Source organism: Triticum urartu, chromosome 7 (genome assembly GCF_003073215.2).
Source record: "Triticum urartu cultivar G1812 chromosome 7, Tu2.1, whole genome shotgun sequence".
Classification (NCBI taxonomy): domain Eukaryota; kingdom Viridiplantae; phylum Streptophyta; class Magnoliopsida; order Poales; family Poaceae; genus Triticum; species Triticum urartu.
The window spans coordinates 419,722,092-419,734,906 of record NC_053028.1 but is presented as its reverse complement, the minus strand read 5'-3'; positions in this window follow the sequence as shown (position 1 = coordinate 419,734,906).

The window sequence follows — 12,815 nt, the reverse complement described above, 5'->3', positions numbered from 1 at the left end:
CGCATTCGCAATCTTGCCACCAAGAATGCTTTTGTTTCCCATGAAACTTCTCGCCGCACATGGAAAGGGCTAACGCTGATGTGTTCTGAAGATGATCTTCAAGAGGATGGCTTCACTGAGCGATTCAAGTTTGACTCCACACCTCCTCGAAGGGCAGTGCTGCGACGAACTCCATCCCTTGAAGACTCTGAGTTCTCTTCCTCTGCTGCAACTATGACTGCCAGAGTGATCGTGGATGAAGACGATGCCACTTCACCACCACCTCCTTCAGCATGCTTCAAATCTACTCCAAGCTCTTCAGCACCGCCAAACACCACCAACGACCCTGCTGCTTCACCTACTCCTCATGGGAACGAGTAGATGCTATATGTCTTCAAACCTTTTTGGTCCTTACTGACAAAAGGGGGAGAAGCATATGAGGTTGATAGTCTTCAAGCGGGTCCATATGGGCGGGTGCTTTATATTTTGCTTCGTGCTTACAACTCTCGTTTTGCTGCATTTGTTTTTTTTGAGTTGTAACACTTAAACTCGATGGTCGTCTGCTACTTATCTGCCACCTTGTGTTGCGATGATAAATTCCGCATGTGCGGCGATAAATTCCGCAGTTAGATCATTCTGCAGACGTCCATTTTCCATTATGCATGTCATTATCTTCATATACTTTCACATGCATAGTGGATTGTCATCATAAGTTGAAGTGGATCTCCACAAGTACAACCTGCCATGTGCATTTGCATTCCAAAAGCAAATTACTTATATGCACATCTTCAGGGGGAGCCCTTGCAACTCAGGGGGAGCATTTGCATTAGTTCAACTAGTTTTTCATCAATCACCAAAAAGGGGGAGATTGTAAGTGCATCTAGTGCCACCCCTAGTTGGTTTTGGAGTATTGACGACAAACCTAGTTGAGGGACTAATGTGTTTGTGAGAATTGCAGGATAACACAGGCAGAAGTCCCTTTGATTCAGTTTTCCTACCAGAGATGACCCCTAAAAATGTATGAAGATATTCACATTGAAGACTATGACAAGAGAAGACACCACATGAAGCCCATGGAGCTCGAAGACTTAGATCTTTCATAGTTCTCTTTCTTCTGTGTTGAGTCATAGGAACCATCGTACTGTTGAGTGGGGTCCAAGAGAACCAGTCAGAATGACTGAAGTGATGCTTAAACAAAACCTATGTCTTCGAGTGAAGACTATGAGAGCGAATCTTGTCCAGAGTCGGACAAGTCAGCTTTGCTTGTAGCCCAAGTAAAGTTGCCGTGTGAGTTTGAAATCTGACCGTTGGAACACATGTCAGTTCCTTAGTGACCCAGGGTCGTTTCGGACAAATCAGGTTGGGTTGCCAAGTGGCTATAAATAGCCCACCCCCTACAACCATAAATGGTTGGCTGCTCAGATTTAGAGTACGGCTTTTGTCGTTTGCGAGCAACCCACCTCGAAGCCTTTGAGAGAGAATTCCTTGCAAGGATAAAGCCCTAACCACCCAGAGCCAAAGAGAATTAGGCATCACTTAAGTCTTCTTGTCTGTGTGATCTGAAGACTTATTACACTTCAGGACTGTGCATCCTCCAGCCGGTTAGGCGTCGTGTTCTGAGCATCCAAGAGACGTTGTGTATTACCGGTGAACGAATTCTGTGAAGGTTTGGGAGTCTACCTTGAAGACTTACCAGAGTGATTGGGCGAGGTCTGTGTGACCTTAGCTCAAGGGGAATACGGTGAGGACTGGGTGTCCTGAGCTGCGTGTTCAGGACTAGGTGTCTGGGACTGTGTGTCCTAAGGTTTAAATACCTAGCCGGCCTAACCAGACGTACAGTTGTCACAGCAACTAGAACTGGTCCAACAAATCATTGTCTTCAGCGAGTCACTGGTTTCATCTTCCCTTCCCTTTACTTACTGTTACTCCTTGTGAAGTCATTATATGTTCGCACTATCTTTTTTCTTCACTGAGTGACCGCGTGTTCTGTGGTGGCTTCACAATATCTTCCTACCTGATCCTTACTACATTGCTGCTATTAGTCATTGTGCTTTCACTCTATTGAATACTTGACTATGGCTTGCCTAGTGTAGTCTACCTTCCGCTGCAGGGTAATAGGTTTATTTCTATCGTTTGTCTTCATAACTTCCATGTTTTGAAGACTTCCATAAAAATCGCCTATTCACCCCCCCTCTAATCGATATAACGCACTTTCAGTGCCCCGAAGATGGAGATCAAAAGGAGCAAATGATATTGGCCATATCATGTCACTATTTGATTGCATGTGATGTTTATCATGTTTTTGCTTCTTATTTGCTTAGAACGACGGTAGTAAATAATATGATCCCTCACAATAATTTCAAGAAAGTGTTCCCCCTAACTGTGCGCCGTTGCGAAAGTTCGTTGTCTCGAAGCACCACGTGATGATCGGGTGTGATAGATTCTAACGTTCACATACAACGGGTGTAAGCCAGATTTACACATGCAAAACACTTAGGTTGACTTGACGAGCCTAGCATGTACAGACATGGCCTTGGAACACAAGAGACCGAAAGGTCGAACATGAGTCGTATGGAAGATACGATCAACATGGAGATGTTCACCGATGATGACTAGTCCGTCTCACGTGATGATCGGACACGGCCTAGTTGACTCGGATCATGTATCACTTAGATTACTAGAGGGATGTCTGTCTGAGTGGGAGTTCATTAAATAATTTGATTAGATGAACTTAATTATCATGAATTTAGTCTAAAAACCTTTGCAAAATGTCTTGTAGATCAAATGGCCAACGCTCATGTCAACCTCAACTTCAACGCGTTCCTAGAGAAAACCAAGCTGAAAGATGATGGCAGCAACTATACGGACTGGGTCCGGAACCTGAGGATCATCCTCATAGCTGCCAAGAAAGAATATGTCCTAGAAGCACCGCTAGGTCAAGCACCCATCCCAGAGAACCAATACGTTATGAACGCTTGGCAGTCACGTGCTGATGATTACTCCCTCATTCAGTGCAGCATGCTTTACAGCTTAGAACCGGAGCTCCAAAAGCGTTTTGAGCAACACGGAGCATATGAGATGTTTGAAGAGCTGAAAATGGTTTTCCAAGCTCATGCCCGGGTTGAGAGATATGAAGTCTCCGACAAGTTCTACAGTTGTAAGATGGTGGAAAATAGTTCTGTCAGTGAGCACATACTCAAAATGTCTGGGTTGCACAACCGCTTGTCCTAGCTGGACATTAACCTCCCGGACGAGGCGGTCATTGGCAGAATCCTTCAGTCGCTCCCACCTAGCTACAAGAGCTTTGTGATGAACTACAATATGCAGGGGATGGTGAAAACTATTCCTGAAGTATTTTCAATGCTGAAATCAGCGGAGGTGGAAATCAAAAAGGAACATCAAGTGTTGATGGTCAATAAAACCACTAGTTTCAAGAAAGGCAAGGGTAAGAAGAACTTCAAGAAGGACGGCAAGGGAGTTGCCGCGCCCGGTAAATCAGTTGCCGGGAAGAAGCCAAAGAATGGACCCAAACCTGAGACTGAGTGCTTTTATTGCAAGGGAAAGGGGCACTGGAAGCGGAACTGCCCAAAATACTTAGCGGACAAGAAGGTCGGCAACACTAAAGGTATATGTGATATACATGTAATTGATGTGTACCTTACCAGTACTCGTAGTAGATCCTGGGTATTTGATACCGGTGCGGTTGCTCATATTTGTAACTCAAAATAGGAGCTGCGGAATAAACGGAGACTGGCGAAGGACGAGGTGACGATGCGCGTCGGGAATGGTTCCAAGGTCGATGTGATCGCCGTCGGCACGCTACCTCTACATTTACCTACGGGATTAGTTTTAAACCTCAATAATTGTTATTTAGTGCCAACTTTGAGCATGAACATTGTATCTGGATCTCGTTTAATACGAGATGGCTACTCATTTAAATCCGAGAATAATGGTTGTTCTATTTATATGAGAGATATGTTTTATGGTCATGCCCCGCTAGTCAATGGTTTATTCTTAATGAATCTTGAACGTGATGTTACACATATTCATAGTGTGAATACCAAAAGATGCAAGATTGATAATGATAGTCCCACATATCTGTGGCACTGCCGCCTTGGTCACATCAGTGTCAAACGCATGAAGAAGCTCCATACAGATGGACTTTTGGAGTCTCTTGATTTCGAATCATTTGACACGTGCGAACCATGCCTCATGGGTAAAATGACCAAGACTCCGTTCTCCAGAACAATGGAGTGAGCAACCAACTTATTGGAAATTATACATACTGATGTGTGCGTTCCAATGAGCATTGAGGCTCGCGGTGGCTATCGTTATGTTCTCACTCTCACTGATGACTTAAGTAGATATCGGATGTCTATTTGATGAAACACAAGTCTGAGACCTTTGAAAAGTTCAAGGAATTTCAGAATGAGGTAGAGAATCAACGTGACCGAAAGATAAAATTCTTACAATCAGATCATGGGGGAGAATATTTAAGTCATGAATTTGGTACGCACTTAAGTAAATGTGGAATGGTTTCACAACTCACGCCGCCTGGAATGCCTCAGCGTAACGGTGTGTCCGAACGTTGTAATCGCACTCTATTGGATATGGTGCGATCTATGATGTCACTCACTGATTTACCACTATCATTTTGGGGATACGCTCTACAGACAGCTACATTCACTTTAAATAGGGCACCGTCTAAATCCGTTGAGACGACACCGTATGAATTATGGTTTGGGAAGAAACCTAAGCTGTCGTTTCTAAAAGTTTGGGGATGCGATGCTTATGTCAAGAAACTTCAACCTGAAAAGCTCGAACCCAAGTCGGAAAAATGCGTCTTCATAGGATACCCTAAGGAAACCATTGGGTATACCTTCTACCTCAGATCCGAAGGCAAGATCTATGTTGCCAAGAACGGTTCCTTTCTGGAGAAAGAGTTTCTCTCGAGAGAAGTAAGTGGGAGGAAAGTAGAACTCGATGAAGTACTGCCTCTTGAACCGGAAAGTAGCGCAGCTCAGGAAGATGTTCCTGTGGTGCTTGCACCAACTAAAGAGGAAGTTAATGATGATGATCAAGGTACTTTGGATCAAGTTGCTACTGAACTTCGAAGGTCCACAAGGGCACGTTCCACACCAGAATGGTATGGCAACCCTGTCCTGGAAATGATGTTGTTAGACAACGGTAAACCTTCGAACTATGAAGAAGCAATGGCGGGCCCAGATTCCAACAAATGGCTTGAAGCCATGCAATCCGAGATAGGATCCATGTATGAAAACAAAGTATGCACTTTAACAAACTTGCCCGAAGATCGGCGAGCGATAGAGAATAAATGGATCTTTAAGAAGAAGACAGATGCGGATGGTAATGTTACCATCTATAAGGCTCGACTTGTCCCTAAGGGTTATCAACAAGTTCAAGGGGTTGACTACGATGAGACCTTCTCACCCGTAGCGAAGCTGAAGTCCGTCCGAATCATGTTAGCAATTGCCGCATACTATGATTATGAGATATGGCAAATGGACGTCAAAACGGCATTCCTTAACTGCTTTCTTAAGGAAGAATTGTATATGATGCAGCCGGAAGGTTTTGTCGACCCTAAGAATGCTAACAATGTATGCAAGGTCCAACGCTCCATCTATGGGCTGGTGCAAGCATCTCGGAGTTGGAACATTCGCTTTGATGAAATGATCAAAGCGTTTGGGTTTATGCATACTTATGGAGAAGCCTGCGTTTACAAGAAAGTGAGTGGGAGCTCTGTAGCATTTGTCATATTATATGTGGATGACATACTTTTGATGGGAAATGATATAGAACTTTTGGACAGTATTAAGGCCTACTTGAATAAGTGTTTTTCAATGAAGGACCTTGGACAAGTTGCTTACATATTAGGCATCAAGATCTATAGAGATAGATCGAGACGCATCATAGGTCTTTCACAAAGCACATACCTTGATAAGATATTGAAGAACTTTAATATGGATCAGTCCAAGAAGGGGTTCTTGCCTGTGTTGCAAGGTGTGAAATTGAGCTCAGCTCAATGTCCGACCACGACAGAAGATAGAGAAAAGATGACTGTCGTCCCCTATGCCTCAGCCATAGGGTCTATCATGTATGCCATGCTGTGTACCAGACCTGATGTAAACCTTGCCGTGAGTTTGGTAGGAAGGTACCAAAGTAATCCCGGCATGGAACACTGGACAGCGGTTGTCGGGGATATACCCCGCGGTGTAAACCGGCCGGAAGTTAACCCGACCGGACTTGGCGGTTTATCTGAAGACCCCGCTAACACTTGGCGAGTTACTAGCGCCCCGCCCTGACCTGGCGGTCTACAAGCAACCCACCTGGTCATTATGACTCACTGGTGATCCGGTGTGCGAGACAGACGGATGACAAGGCCCAAGGCCCAGAAGGCCGGTTCACGTTTAACGGTGGGCCGGTTTAAGAGGAAAGGCATGAGGAATATTTGTCCTACAAGGATTTAAGACCTGGACTTATATCCGGTTTGTATTAGAGATAGACTAGTCCTAATCCTAATAGGACTCTACATGTAACCCGCCCCTCCAACATATATAAGGAGGGGCAGGGCTCCCCAAAAGGGACAAGATTCACAAGTTCCACAAGTTGGACAAGTTAGGTTTAAACAATAGCTCTCGAGATAGAGCACTCTTGTAACTGTGATCATCATCATCATCAATATCAATGAAGCAGGATGTAGGCTTTTACCTCCACCATGAGGGGCCGAACCTGGGTAAAAACATCGCATCTCTCGTCCCGCTCAACCCCTCTCAAGCTACCACATAGATGCGTTGGCCTCACGACTAAGTCCTGACACTAAGGACATCTGCCGTGACAATTCCATGACAGTTGGTGCCCACCGTGAGGCTTGCGCACGGTGGTGTTGAATTTTTAGAGGGCTCTCTTCCGGGATCGAGAAGATCGTGATGTAACTGGATGAAAGAGAACCGACACAGAAGGATACACATCGTCTCCGTGATAAGCAGTCGGAGTAATATACGAGAATGAGACTAAAGAAATTAGGGTTTTTGCGTTCTGTGCGCCGCCGACGCGAGACGATCAGTCTGAACCGACGGGAGATTGGTTTCGCCGGGTCCACAAGCTGTCAAGTCACAGTTTCCATCGAGATGGCCAAAAGTTTTTTCCGCTGTCTGATCCGCCAAGTTCTGTAAGTTACAGGCTCAAGTCCAGAGGGTGTTTAGTACTGCTAGTCCGTGGGATACACAAAGATAAATCAAGTGGAGATCAAAACTAGTACTTCTACCAGGTGATTAGACAAATCACTGCTCCTGCTGCCGCCAGGCCGGGGGCAGTCTGTTTCCTCGTAAAAATCAAATACTACTATGCATCCCAGGTATAGGCCAAAACAGCAGAGCAATGTTTGCAGAGAAATCCAGGAATAGTACTACTACCTATTTGGATGGGAAGGAATAAGACAAGAGGCATGCACCAAAATCAGTCAAGTTCATCACGTGAATCTCCCAATGGCCTGTTTCATGTCCAGCTTAAAAGAAAAGGAAAAATGGAGATTACGACCTGGACGACACGGATATGGACAACCAAACTAACATCGATCAAGATGAGGATTTGAAACGGGGTCAGAATCGGACTCCGCCGTGGCCTGCTGACCCTGAGCCACCTTGTTGCTCGCTTATATTATTGTGACCCACCCAAGTGCACGCCCATTTTCTTGAGCCGGCCCATGCTCCGTTGACTCATCATGAGTCACCACGATTAAATCGCCATTGCCAACGCTGTGCCTGCCGCGAGATGAGCCGTCAGGGATGTGTTGAGCCGCCCCTCCCTCTGCACACACTTATGCCGAAAAGACCGGAACGGCGGTGATGAGGGATAGTGGCTACAAACACTACTGCGGCTAGTATGTTGCATAATGTTATCAGTACTAATTCCTACGTAAATATGCTGACGTCATCATCAACTTGGCGGCTGAGTATCATTCAGACGAATCAGGTGATATCTATCAAAGTTTATTTTTCTTAACACATTGTTTTTATCAAAGAACAATTACTTGGTCTATGCTATTTTTTCGCAGGACCATTATTCCTCACAAAAAGGTCTTGCAAAAGGGGCGTGAGCAAATATTATTTTTTGCACTAGCGCTCATCCTGCGTAGGTTGCTACCCCCGCTACATCAGCACACGCGATTGACTTATTGTTCGCCCCTGCAGCCGATTCTCCCACCCGCACCGGTTTATAACGCTGCGGTCGACTCGCTGTCCGCGCCGGCTTACAAACGTCGCGGCCGACTCACCCGTCCGCACCGATTTATCCATGAGCGACTTTAATTTCACCCAGCGATCATCAATCTCATGACGGATTATTTCCGGCCTGGCACATTAGGTGATATCAATCTAAGATATATTTTATTGGCATATATTATTGTTGTCAAAGAGCAGTTTATCTTTGCCTTGGTCTGCACTATTGTTGATGCAGGACAATGTGGTTGACTCACCCGCGCCGGTTTACAGGACTGCGGCCGATTCATCTGTCCGAGCCACCTCTAATATTGTGGACGTCTCTACCGTCCGTTTATTACGGCCTGGTTTACATCGACACGCCAGGGCCGCACCTGTCTACATGAGCTGTTTATTGAGTATGAACAAGTCACAGCTTGGGTAGCCCTGTTTTCTTTCAACAATTTGGAGGCAATTATTATGTATTATCAGCCGTCGTCTGCACTAGGTGGTTCAATGGACATGCACACAAATCGCCGCCACTACAGTTTGGTTAAACTTCAAGGAGCCAGTTGGAAGGAACCATTGGCCGAGTTGCTGACACGGCTCATACGGGATCATTTATAACCCGCCGCAGCCACCTCAACCTTCTGTGGATTCACATCATGCTATCAACATCAATAATATACAAGTTATGCCGGTTTATATCACGGTCAAATATGGAGAGTCTCAAGCCAACTCCTCGAGGCACCTTTGAGACTCAGGGGCTATGATGACATGACTCAACAAATCTTGCCAGTTTCAGCCGGTTTAAGAACCCCAGGATGATGGAGGGAAAGATAACCCAGTCCTGGAGGCTACTGTTATATTGATGAAAATTTAAAGACCGTCAGAAAATTTCCGGTTTAGAAAGTATATGACAGTTACAAAATCCCGGCTCAATGAAGAAGATCTGGGTCATCAGAAAGGATTCCGGTTTAAAATCCGACTCAAGGGAAGTCAGTATGACTGCAGCTCTCAAATATCCGGTTTACAGTCCAGTTCAAGGGAAATCTGTTCTCCCACAAAGCCCTGAAGCGCTCAAATCCGGTTTAACAATGTTCGGTTCAAAAAGGAATTAACTTCTCGCAAGTTCGAGTTTAAAGGCCGTCAGAAAATTTTCCGGCTGAAAATGAAGATTCCGGTTTAAAATCCAGTTCAAGGGAAAGATGTCTCCCACAAAGCTTTGAAGATCTCAATATCCGGTTCAAGATCCCGGTTCAAGAAGAATTTATCTCTTGCAAAAAGTTAAAAATTGCCAAAGAGGACCTGCTGCCATGATGCGCGGTTCAAACATGGGTATCCCGCCTTACTGGCCTGACATATTATCGATCACATGGGGGCTTCTGCTTTATAAAGTGGGGTCTCTGTTCTTTTACATCATGTGTGGTTACACGGAGTTGTTCTAAAGCGGCCTCCGGTTTACCCCTGGAGTTAGCTTTTCAAAAGCATCATGTTATATCACTTGGGGGCTTGGTCGTGTCCGAACCAATGCAATACCTCTTGATAGGCGAGAGCCACCAGATCACTTGGGGACTTGGTCACGTCTGAACCAGTCATGCCTCTTGATCGGCCTAAGGCCACAGAATCACTTGGGGGCTTGGTCGAACCCGAACCATTGCCATGCCACTTGATCGGCATAAATGCCACAGTTTCATTTGGGGACCTGGCTGACTTGAACCATAGCTACACCTATCGGGAGCTTGGTCGTGTCCGACCATGGTAACGCCATCTGATCAGCTCAAATAAGCCTCTTTTTGCAAACAGTTTTGTCATTTCCCTTGCTTGAAATTTTCTTTGATAGATATTTCTTTCTTTTTGTTGCGTTTTTTAACCGGCAAAATTTTAAACCGGTTCACACTGTCAAATTGGCGGAACACGGTCAAATCTTAATCCGGAGACTATCTGCCCGATTTGATTTTCTGTTACCATCCTATTATGGAGTAAACCGGTGTTTATCACAACCCGACACGGTTTTATCATAAACCGGCACAATATGGAAGGAGTTATCAGTACTCAAGATTTGGGTTATCACCCTTACTACAAAAAGTTGGTAAAACCAACAATGTGATTCAATGTCACAGGTGTCGGATTTCGGGTTCCGGCAGACCCTTGAGGTTTGAACACTGGGGTGCGCGCGGAGATTTCGCCTCCTACCTACCTGCACCCCTCCGCCTCACTAAGATCTAAGCTATGGAAAGAACAACACGAATGACACAGGGTTTATACTGGTTCGGGCCACTGTTGTGGTGTAATACCCTACTCCAGTGTGTGGTGTGGTGGATTGCCTCTTGGGCTGATGATGATGAACAATACAAGGAAGAACAGCCTCGCGAGGGTCTGCTCTTGGCTGGGGCGATGAACTGCTAGGAGGAGTTCGGTCACCCTTCTCTCTTTCTCTCTGATTCTGATTCTCTCCTCTTTCTCTACTTCTCTCGTCTTTTTTCGTCTCTTCTTCGTCTTTTTTCGTCCTCCCGATCCCGTGGGGGGCTTGTCCTATTTATAGAGGCCCTGGTCCTCTTCCCAAATATCAAGCGGGAAGGGAGCCAACAATGGCGGGCTAATTTGAAGGGGGACAGCTAGTACCAGCTATCCTGACAAAAGTAGTCTTCGCCTGCACAAAGCTCTGGTGGTGACGCCGTCTTGGGCTCCACAATGACCTCTGTCTTGCAGTCCTCTTGGTCTTTGTCTTGTTGCACCGAAATGGCAACCTTTGCCTGATGCCTCGGTACTCCGCGGCTGCGCTTGCTCCCTTTGCACCAAAGAGGAAAGGAGGACGCTGCGCGGGCTGGCACCCGCCTGGCACCCTTGGTCGTCATGGCTTGCGTCACGGGCACCTCGTGAGGTACCCCGCCTTGATCTCTCCACCTCCTCGCGAGCTAGCCTGATGAGGCCGTGCCTAAGGAAGCTCCACGTCGTCCGCCTCGCGAGGCTTGGCCCCTCGCGAGGGTCTTGGGTCTGTGTTGGTGAAGATGGGCCGTGTTGGGCCCCCCTTTGAGCCACGCCGCAGGCCGCAGGCAGGCAAGTCTGGGGACCCCCGTTCCCAGAATGCCGACAGTAGCCCACGGGCCCAAGGCGCGGCCGGACTTGCCCGTGCAGGAAGGCGGAAGGGCAAGAGCGAAGCGCCGCGGGCCCTAACAGCCTGCGGCCTTGGGCGCTGCGTGGCGGTTGATTGGACTTGGGCGTCTCCACTTCCCCATGGTGCCTCGGCAACTACACGGATTGGACAAGTCCCTGCATGCAAAGCGGGTCATGATTACCTACGATCATGGAGGTCGGCGGTTGGCCTTCGCCGGCTATAAGTACGGAACGGTGCGCGCCCTTCCAGTCCATCCCTTCTTGCTTCTCCTTCTTCCCAATCCTTGCTCCGTCTTGCTGCGATGGCTCCGATCCGCCGGTTCTCGACGGCAGGGAAGGGAAAGGCTCCCTGAGAGGAACCAGACCCGATCCCGCCGAAGAAACGGCTCGTCCTCCGTGGCCCGGACGAGGGGGCCCATCAGGTGGTGTCGAGGCCTTGGTGCGAGCAGGCATCGCCGGGGTTCCCGCTTCCCTTGTACGCCCACATCGAGGGCCCTGAGGGAGCTGATGCTGATCGCCATGGGCAGCGCCGATGGGTCACGAAGGTGTGGGTCCTCCCCCCTGGGGTCCACACCGAGGGCTCCTCCCGAGAGCTCGTGCTCCACGTCGCCATGCCTCCTCAGTCTTGGATTCGCCTTCCTCCCTTCTTCGCCTCCATCATCCCGCAGGGAGAGCCCCTGGAGCTTTGGCTGCAGCACGCCGGCTGCAGCACCCTCACGACCGAGGCAGAGGTCACGGTCATTGCCCCAGGCGAGGTCTTCATGACTCGAGGCTGGAGCGAAATCGCTCGGGTTTGCAGGACAGGAGGCGCCTTCGCGATCCACTTGGAGTCCAACGGTGCTTCGGTGATGTTCTTCAAGGTCTTCGATGCGAACGGGCGCCGGCTGGAGTGCTGCCCCGGGAGAGGTGGTTGACGTCCGTGGTCGCTGCAAGGCGCTGGAAGACGAGCTGCAAGGCCTGCGGGACCAGCTCGCGAAAGAGGTCCGCCTTCGCCAAGAGCAGGAAGAAGGCGTGAAGGCTCGCGAGGCGGCCGTCAAGGAGAGGGAGGTCAAGCTCAGGAAGTGCCGCGACCGCCTAGGCGCGCTGGAGCATGAGTTGGGGGCGAGGAAGGCCGAGCTGGATGACAAGGCCCTGGTTCTTGCCGAGGACCGCGTGGCCTTCACGGAGATGGAGGCGAAGGCTCGCTCCTCGCTGAGGACGCTTTACGACAACGGCCTGGAGAGCCCGCTGGCCGGCGCCGAGGACGGCCCCGCCAAGCTGCTTCCCTTCCTGGTTCGCGCTCTTGAAGATGTCGCCCTTGGCCTTGGCCCCACGGCCGAGGCCGAGGCGCGTGTCCTGTATTCTGCAGCACTGACGCGGGTGCTCACCCAGATCTACCTTCGCGATCCCGACGTCGACCTCGACAGCCTGCTGGAGCCAGTAAGCGGCGAGCGTGCCGCTGCCATTGCCAAGGCCGTGAAGGGTCGCGCAGAGGCTTTGCTGGGAAGTTCCGAGCCTTCAGCA